The sequence below is a fragment of the Palaemon carinicauda genome, chromosome 8 (genome assembly GCF_036898095.1).
Source record: "Palaemon carinicauda isolate YSFRI2023 chromosome 8, ASM3689809v2, whole genome shotgun sequence".
NCBI lineage: Eukaryota > Metazoa > Arthropoda > Malacostraca > Decapoda > Palaemonidae > Palaemon > Palaemon carinicauda.
The window spans coordinates 115859808-115869807 of record NC_090732.1 but is presented as its reverse complement, the minus strand read 5'-3'; positions in this window follow the sequence as shown (position 1 = coordinate 115869807).

Below are 10000 nucleotides of genomic sequence, written 5' to 3'. Positions count from 1 at the left end.
CCATGACATTCCCTTTAACGGAAGAAGTTCATATGGCTGTCATTTTATCTGAGAGAGAGAGAGAGAGAGAGAGAGAGAGAGAGAGAGAGAGAGAGAGAGAGAGGAGAGAGAGAGAGAGAGAGAGAGAGATTGTTTCTCTTTCTGCTGTGCTTGTGTTGGTATATCGGCTTTCTCCCAATTAGGCCCTTATTTTTCCTCTCCCATTTTTTATTGCTTTTCCATGGTGTTTGGGGTAGATAAGATAATGGGTTGCCTAACCCATGGATGGATCTCTTACAAATAGAAATATGAAGCTTCTGAAAGTTCTTGGAAAGTCGTTCATTATAATTACCCAGATCAATTGTGCCTTCATTCGTGTCGTGGGGTCTAATATCATCTAGTGTTTGTATCTTTGGTATTTATGTCTTATGCCATACGCCTTTATTTGTTTTGTTATTTTTGCAAGGAGGAATAGCTGGTGTAGTGGCCGAGACTTGAGTAATAATTGAAGACTATTGAATATATTCAACGTTTGAAATATAACAAGAATGAAGCTTGTAGTATCTTCTCTTTCTATTTTGAAACACCTATGTTGACATGGCATGATATGTCTGGTAGGAAATGTTAACGCTATTTTGTGAGCTTGTACATGTATATATAATGAGCACAGTACATTAAGTGTTATATTGTTAAGAGGTAGATTTTCACTGTTAATATTATTAACCATGATTAAGGATGAATATTAGCAAGGATTTTAAAGGTTGTAATTAAAAAGCTACAGGTAACAAGAAAGGTTCTTTATGTAGAGATATTCAGCATTTAGATTTAATGCATATCTCAAATTATAGGGGATAAAGATAAACCCTAAGCGAACTGAAAGTAAGATTGGTAGTAATTCTATTATCTTGTCTTCGGAAACATATTTTTTTTTTCTTATCTTCTAAAGTTCCACAAAAATGTCTTTAGTGGGAAAGACTGAAGATATCCGAAGACTTGTCTGTCCTACGTAAATGTACTAATCTTTTTTTAAATATGGTATCCTGTTCTGTATTTCAGTAGCTGAATCATCTGGAATTGTTGGATAGAAATACACATCTATTAGATTTCGTATTATAGGACCTAGTAATAATCTCGGGAGATCTTCATTCGATTATATTATGTATAATTTCTAAAATTTCATAATTCTAATCATTTGCATTTTAGATTTCCTAGGCTATGAGGAGAACAACAAATTGAATTAGATATAAACAAAAATTTTATTTTAATTTGCTAAAGTAATCTTCTTCTTCTTCATTATTATTATTATTATTATTATTATTATTATTATTATTATTATTATTATTTGATTATTATTATTTATTTTTATTTATTATTTTTATTATGATGATGATGATGATGATTATCATTATTAGTATGTGTATATAGTATGAAAAGTAATGGGGCAAGTACACTGCCCTGAGGAACACCAGATATTCCATTCCTATACTCACTATGGTGCCTATCAACAACAACTCTTTGCCATCTGTTACTTAAAATTTCAATAATGATGCTGAGAAAAGACACACCTACCTTCTACCTTTTTGATTTTGAAAACAGGGTCCTCATGATTAACACGTTCAAAGGCAGCACTAAAATTGTGGCCAATCATACTAACTTCCTGACCAAAATCAAGGGATTTCTGTACAGCATTGGAGATTGTAAGAAGGGTATCACATAATCCAAGGCCTTTACGAAAGCCAAATTCCAAAATAGGCAACAGATGATTACCTTCAGCAAATCTATTTAGACGTTTAGCCGAAAGACGTTAAAAAACTTTTGATGATGTGGGTGTTATGGAAATTGGTGGTAATCAGTTGGACTTGAGGTACCACAAACACATTTACATAGTGGAGTAACATTACCAATTCTCCAACAAGTATTAAAAGCTTCTTGCCAGCTTGCTCAAAATGACATAAATTTGGAGCTAAGAAATCTCCTGTCTTTATAAAAAACAAAGGAAAAGTATCATTTGGGTCTACACCTCCATAAGCATCAAGGTCCATCAAGAGAGTTTTAATTTCATGAAATCGAAAAGCTAAACTGGTTTAGCCTCAGGAAAACAGGAATGAGGAAGATCCAGTTTCTCATTACTCTGCTAACTGCCAAACACATCAGCCAAAAGGGTTGTCTTTTCCTTTGGATAGTGAGCAACATAATCATCTGGTTTAAGTAAAGGGGGAACTGTTGCATCTACACCAAAGAGTGCAGATTTAAGGGTAGTCCACCACTTATGTTTTTGGATTGTACTAGAAAGGATTTCTTTTTATGATTAAATTGTATTCCTTTTCAATTGAAGCATAAACTTTCTGAACAAAACCTATAAGCTGAATATAGTTATTCCAAGTCAAATCTGATCTGTTACCCTTCCAAAGATGATAAGGCTCTTGGTTCTCCAAATAAGTACGTCTACAATCATCATTGAACCATGGATTGTCTTTCACTGGGTACCTTAGCACAAGAGAATGGTTACGCCTCTCAATTAAGCTAATTAGATTATCATTCAAAGGAACAACAGGATCAACACTATTATAGAATTGTGACAAATTCAAGTCCAGAACATCACTCAATATCCCATTCCAGTCTGCTTGAGATTTCATATAAATCTTACATGAGTATGATACACCAGGGACATGCTGCTCAGTCTTCACCACCAAAGAAATCTAGTCATGATCAGATGTCCCAACAGGAGAACCAACTTTACTTGTTATAACTCCAGGGAGTCTGTGTGTACGAGGTCCAAGCAGTTACTAGACTTGTGAGTAACCTCATTTTTATGATTTGCTCACAGCCTGATTCAGAGGTAATGTCCAAAGCTCTTAAGCCATGGCGATCATTATAAGAAACAAACTTTAACCAGTCCTTAATCCCTTATGGTGAGCAATAGAATCACGAACAAAATAAAAAAAAAAAAAAGGCCTTTCTATTGGCTTCTTGTATCTTAGCTATAATGGTAAGAAGACAGTCGAATACTGTAGATTCATCCATGTTTGGATTCCGGTAGATCGAGCACGGAAGTTGTTATGCCTGCCACAAACTTTTATTACCCGAATCTCATGACATCCATATTCATAACAGGGCTTATGAGAAGCAGGGTAGTCAGTCCTAATATACCCCGCAATTCTCCTGACCCTAGGAATGGCATTCTGTTTCAATATAATTGGGTTCATAAAACCAGTTATAAGGAGCTCAGATGAGTGCCTCAAATTAGAAACCAAAGTGTCTGAGCACAAAAGAATATCATACTGTTTGGACGCAACTGCAAGGTCTTGGATATTTGCATGAAGACCACGAATATTGCAATATATGAGACGACTCTGGCGAAGTCTTGGACGTACTGGTCCCGGATTTCGCTGTCTCCAGATAGCATAAGAATTAATGGCAATAAAAAGGATACATCATACATAGAAATTAATTAACAATAATGATTAAAAATCAATATGTACAGAAATATAAATGAAGTGATTGATAAAACCCGTAGACTACATAAAAAGTCAGTAAAACTGGTTAACATGGTGGACCGGATACACCATGCTAGGCTAAATACCCTCCAGGATAGCCACTTCAACTGAAGGGAGGACGGTAAGGATGGTTTTGAAAAGAAAGAGAAACAGATTAGGAAAGACAACCACCTGATAAACCACCAAGCATCCATGGTCCTTTTTTTAAGCCTGCCAAACACACCATTCCCCCCCCCAAAAAAAAAAAAATAGAGGAAGGAAAAAAAAGGATAGACTAGTGTGCTCGAGTGTACCCTCAAGCAAGATAACTTTTGCCCAAGACAGTGGAAGACCATGATGCAGAGGCTAAGGCACTTCCCAAGACTAGAGAACAATGGTTTGATTTTGGTGTATCCTTCTCCTAGAAGAGCTGCTTATCATAGCTAACAAATCTCTTCTATCCATACCAAGAGAAAAGTAGCCGCTGAACAATTCTAGTGCTGTAGTTAATCTCTACTGTGGAAATTTGTTTGGTAATCTCGGTGTTGTCAGGTCTATGAGGACACAGGAGAATGTGTAAGCAATAGGCCAGACTATTCTGTGTACGTGAAGGCAAAGGAAAAATAAGAAGCCGTAACCAGAGAGAGGAATCCAATGTTGTACTATCTGGACAATCAAAGGACCCACTAACTTTAGCGGTAGTATCTCAACGGGTGGCTAGTACCCTGGCCAACATCGTCATATCTTTATTCAAGAGATACCTGCAATTTATGGGGAGTATCACTTCATGGTCATTGTGCTTTCTTTTGATCTTCCTTAATCCTGTAGATGGCCTCGTTATACATTAGAAGAATGGCAAGGATAAAAAAAGCTCAAAGCGTGCTGAAGTAGGCCTCTTGGAAGCTAAAGTAACCACCTATTTCCCCCTTTGAATAACCTTCCTTCTTCCTGGCGTCTTTGAATCCCCCCAACCCATTTCTACTCTGTGACCTTCCAACCTTGATTATGTATGTTAAATAGAGAGAGGAGAGAGAGAGAGAGAGAGAGAGAGAGAGAGAGAGAGAGAGAGAGAGAGAGATTTTCTACTCGATAGTTCGAGCTCTAAGCAGTATTTACTACCTGCTGCTTCTCTCCTTCTATATCTCTCTCCCTTTCCTCTACTTAATCGTTGGGCCTCCTTGAAGGCTCTTTCTTTTCAGATAAGAGGCTATGGAAAAGTGGGATGGTCCTGTCTTCCCTCTCCTTTGGAGCTTGTAGGATATTCAAAGGATTCTGCTGCTATTCAATAAGGGATGAAAAGGGAATAAAAAGTTCATGAGATTCAATTGGAGTGAATGAGTCAGAAGAGAAAAACGGTAACATCATTTTGAATAGTTGTTTGAACTCCCGAGTTTTTTTTTTTCTTCAAAGAGAGAGAAAAACGCTATTTACGCATTACTTAAACCAAAGAGAATACCAGAGTTACCAGACAGTGTTATGAGGGAGCATAATTCCGTTTCATCTGGAATTCATTTTAGGGAGAGATTTCCCCCCCCCCCCCCCCATCCCTTACCTGTTCCCAGCCTGTAAGTCCCGCATCCCCTCTATAGGTAATCATTCAGCTGTTAAGTAACTTTATGGAGCAGAAGTTATGTCAATGTCTGTCTGTCTAGCTGTCCGTATAACGCCGTCTCCGTCAAAAGGGGAAACTCGTTTTCAAGTTTGTTGGATCAAACGTCGCTCTGTCGGGGATCAGGAATCTCGTTGGATAATCTTCCTTCAACATGCATCAACAACTCTGTCATTTGGTCGTAGGTAGTTTACACTTACCCATTGCCTTCGGGTTCCTACTAGAACACGGGCTTATATGCCAGTATGTACAGTACTGTAGATATCAGGATTTACACTGCTCTACTGGTGGCTACTGATGTTCTTCCTTTCAGTGAAAACGGCATATTTGCGTCTCCCTTTTTGATCAGATTATTCTCTCTCTCTCTCTCTCTCTCTCTCTCTCTCTCTCTCTCTCTCTCTCTCTCTCTCTCTCTCTCTCTCTCTCTCTCTCTCTCTCAGAAGGATATTGCGAGTTAAATTGCAGTACAGGATTAAAAATGAAACTATGAGAGATTACTCGAGTGCCATTTGGGGATGAGATCATGGTGAGGGGTAGATAGAGATGGTTTATGCATGCCCTTCGCGCTCCCCAAGAGAGAATTAGTTTACCAACGTTCAGCAGGGCTCCACAAAGCACCAGAAGAGTTGGAAGACCCAGGCCTACATAGCTGAGGACTATGATGCGTGAAGTAGATGTTGATGAATGGAGAATTGTTGAATTAAAAACTCAAGATAGAGACGACTATTGCGTCAATAGGCGTAGGAGGTATATATATATATATATATATATATATATATATATATATATATATATATATATATATATATATATATATATATATATATATATATATATATATATATATATAATAACGAGGTTGCCAGCATCATATATCTATTTCCACTTGTGATCTTGCGGGTCTTACATGCCACTGAGATCTTTATATTCCTGTCAAGCACTTGTCAATGGACTGGCCGTATACGGTATAGCATTCCTTTGAAGTCTCTGATGCTATTTTGGGATTAAGTTATTAGCTCCATCGCTTTCTCCTTCCCCATCTGTGTCACATTATAAGTTATTAAATATTTACTAAGTATATAATTTTCCTACAGGATCAGTTGATGTTAGGGCTAACTGTGGTCCTCTGATTGGATATCCAAGTGGGTTTCGTCACTATCCCTACCTCCTGAAAACATAATACTTATTTGAAACTCTGCTGTGTGCAATCTCTCTTTTAGAACGGAGGAGTTGCTGAGGCTATTATATCTCATCAACTTGTAGTTTATTGTCTTTAATTTATGTGTTATTATCAAGATTATTCTAAATTGTCGTTCTTTCATTTTTTTTTTAATTTATGTATCTTTCGTAGATTTTAAAAATCCTCTGTACTCTATATCTATCCATAATAGACTGCAAACTACTGAAAACTTAAATATTTCTTATTTTGCTTTGAGATTTGAATAGTGGAAATTTGTACAATTTCGTTCAGTAAAATAAGATATGAAAAGTATCATCATATCCAATTTGGAATCAGACTAGCAGAAGGGAGCCTTGTTGCCCCAATGAACAATTAGAAAAATATAGTATTATGTAGAGGATTTGTTGCGGGGTAATCCCCAAAAAACATTTGCGTAGTTTTTATTTAAAACCCTGATTTAAAGGTATGTTCGAACGGTATGCAGCCATAATTGTTATTATTATTATTGCTGTTGTTATAAATTCCGTTGTGTTAAAACATCATTAAGACTAAAGAGAGATCCACAAAACATTGGCTGTATATTATTATTATTATTATTATTATTATTATTATTATTATTATTATTATTATTATTATTATTATTGTTGTCATTAAAAGTGACAGCTAAATATTAAAAGGGATAGACATAGACACGCGAAGGCGTCCCCCTCTCACCAGGGTATGACTTTTCCTCTCCCCTTACCGAAGGACGGGGAGAACTGAGCGTGACCGCATGTGTGTGTGTGTATATATGTATATATATATATATATATATATATATATATATATATATATATATATATATGTATGTATGTATATCATATACATTTATTTATATATATTTATATTTATATATACATGTATATATATATATTTATATTATATATATATATATATATATATATATATATATATATATATATGTATATATATGTGTATATATATATATTATATATATACATATATATATATATATATGTGTGTGTGTTAGGAAATGCCGGAATATGGGATACAACCCTACTTCCTTTAGTTTTTTTATCCGAGAGAAAGATGACTTGAAAGTTAAATTGTAGGTCGGAAGCTACAATGCGTTCCTTAGATTGTCACTTGCACAGTCGCTTCGCATATCAGGTTGGGGAAAACATGGGAAATATATGAGGGAAATAGCGAATTCAACCTAAAACTTTGTGTACGGCAGTAATTTGTTGCGCAAACGTTCTGCATTTCTTTAGTTTTCGTGGTAATGAAAGTTCGAAGAGAAAAAATTCCGTTGATTTAAAACTTAAAGTTATTAAAAAACTATTATTTCTCTTGCTTCTGTCTTTTGACATAAAATTGAAAGAATTTGTCTGTCATGATAGCTTTTTTGTATCTAAAAGTATCTGAATACAAGAGGGAAAAGTAAACATCAGAAAGGATTTTATTATTAGGTTTAAAAGAGGATTGCAATTATTGATAGAAATGTAGAGTTTAGACTACCAATTAGGAAGGTATTTCACAAGGAATGAAAGCCACGGATCAGTCAAAGTGCGCAGTGTCTAAGAGCGGTTCTTTTAAGACCTCAAAGAATAGAAAACATAGATGTAATATGTGGTAGAATTAATGGGAAGCAGAAAAAAAATGCATTGCTATTGAATTAGAGCATGAGGTTAACAATAAAATATGCATTATGAAGTGTCCGTCACTTCATTTTTACATGGGAATTTATGGCTTGTAAGCAATGCACGTTGTGCTTAGTAAGAGAATACAGAGTAACATACAAACAACTCTAAATTTTAGATACACAATACTTTCTTGCAATGTGTTTTGGACCAGAACTAAATGTCCCTCTATATTTGTCTTTCCTAAATGTGGCGATTTATCATAACATTTATTTTCATATTGGAAGATCAGATTTTGCAGAGAACTGCACATCTGCCGATGGCCTAAGCTATCATTGAAATAAAGTGAATGTAGTTGTAACACAATTGATGTGCCATTAATAAAATTGATCATCTATATCCAAAGAAAATAGAATTTGGAAATTAAATAAATAGATTACAGTAGATTTGAATGAAATGAAAATCAAGGTAAAAGATGCCAAGCATCTTTGAAAGGTTAATTTAGAAATTGATAAAGATTTCCCTTTAGGAATAAGAAAACTAGAATCACTAAATCTAGAGAGAAAAGACAAAGACATGCGCTTTTCCTTTTCTTTTATTATCTTTCGATGTTCTGATGATTTAATTTTTCCCCACCAGCGCTTGGCGGTTTGAGCTTCACCACCAGTTTTACTCCATTTTCTGAAATAGTTTGTTCAGTTTTCAAGTTCATTGAATTAAGACAGGTTGGGTGCCATGGAAAATCAGAAAAAAGCAGATAGTTCTACCATTTTTGTGTTGGTAAAGATGATGATCTGTTATCTACTGCTTCGGATTAGATTCTCTCTCTCTCTCTCTCTCTCTCTCTCTCTCTCTCTCTCTCTCTCTCTCTCTCTCTCTCTCTATCACTTAACTCTGCTCCCTTTTGTCAATTGTTTCTTTCTTTTATTTCTTTGTTCACTGACTTTTGTTCACTTTTGTTTCCCTCTTTGGTCAGATCTCTCTCTCTCTCTCTCTCTCTCTCTCTCTCTCTCTCTCTCTCTCATGAATATTCAGCAAATGCATGGTATGAGTGTTTGTGAGGATTGCATTTTGTCTGGGCTAATTGAATTTGGCTGTACCTTAACCACAACGGAGTTGGAATTTTACTCTCAAGGGGAAGTTCGCTATTCCATTTAGTCTTCTTTTTCTCCCTCTCCCAATTTCTTTCATTCCCTCTCGCTTGCATGTTCTCTCTTTTCCTTTAAAAGTGGTGATGGGGAACGCTTCTTTGATCACTGGTTTTAGCGACGCAAATTGGTGTCCTCTCTCTCTCTCTCTCTCTCTCTCTCTCTCTCTCTCTCTCTCTCTCTCTCTCTCTCTCTCTCTCTCTCTGATTGATACGAATTTTTGACAAATTCTGACATTAATTTTCTGCTTGATTTTAGATTACCATTATAAGTGATGTTCACAAGGATGTTATCAACTTATACGCCGTTTTAGTGCTGGGAGTTTCTTTATATGTAAATTAATTAGAAAAAGCAAGTGTGAGCCCTTGATCTGGCTTCTTATTTGTATGAATTGTTATATTCATATTGGTGGTTAAAGAAAGTTTAATGAGCGGTAATCCAGATACAACGAACGATATAAAAGGTTGTATCGTTGTTTTGAAATGGCTGGGTCACACGGAGAGAACGGAGGGGGATAGTTTTTCCTAAGTATGTAGGACTTCCCAATTGTTGGAAAGAAAGTGGAGAGGGAGAATGCAATTATACGGGCTATATATTTCCGGAAAAAACGTTGAAAAATGTACCAACATTGGCCATAATAGCCTCTGTACCATGGTCTTCCACTATCTTGGGTTAGAGTTTTCCTGCTCTAGTGTACACGTACACACTATTTTGTTTTCTTATTTTCTCTCTTCACTGGGCTATTTTCCCTATTTGAGCCCTTACAGGGCTTACAGTATACTGCTTTTCCAAATAGAGTTTTAGCTTAACTAGTAATGCCGATAATAATAGTTGTGGGGAATGATGCGATTCCAGATAAACTGGACTCGGGGATCAATGTAGTCTTCAGATATGGAACTTCTGAACGAGCGAGTAAAGCTAGGCTGACACTTGCAGGATTCTGTGGCACGCATTGGCATGACTCGAGT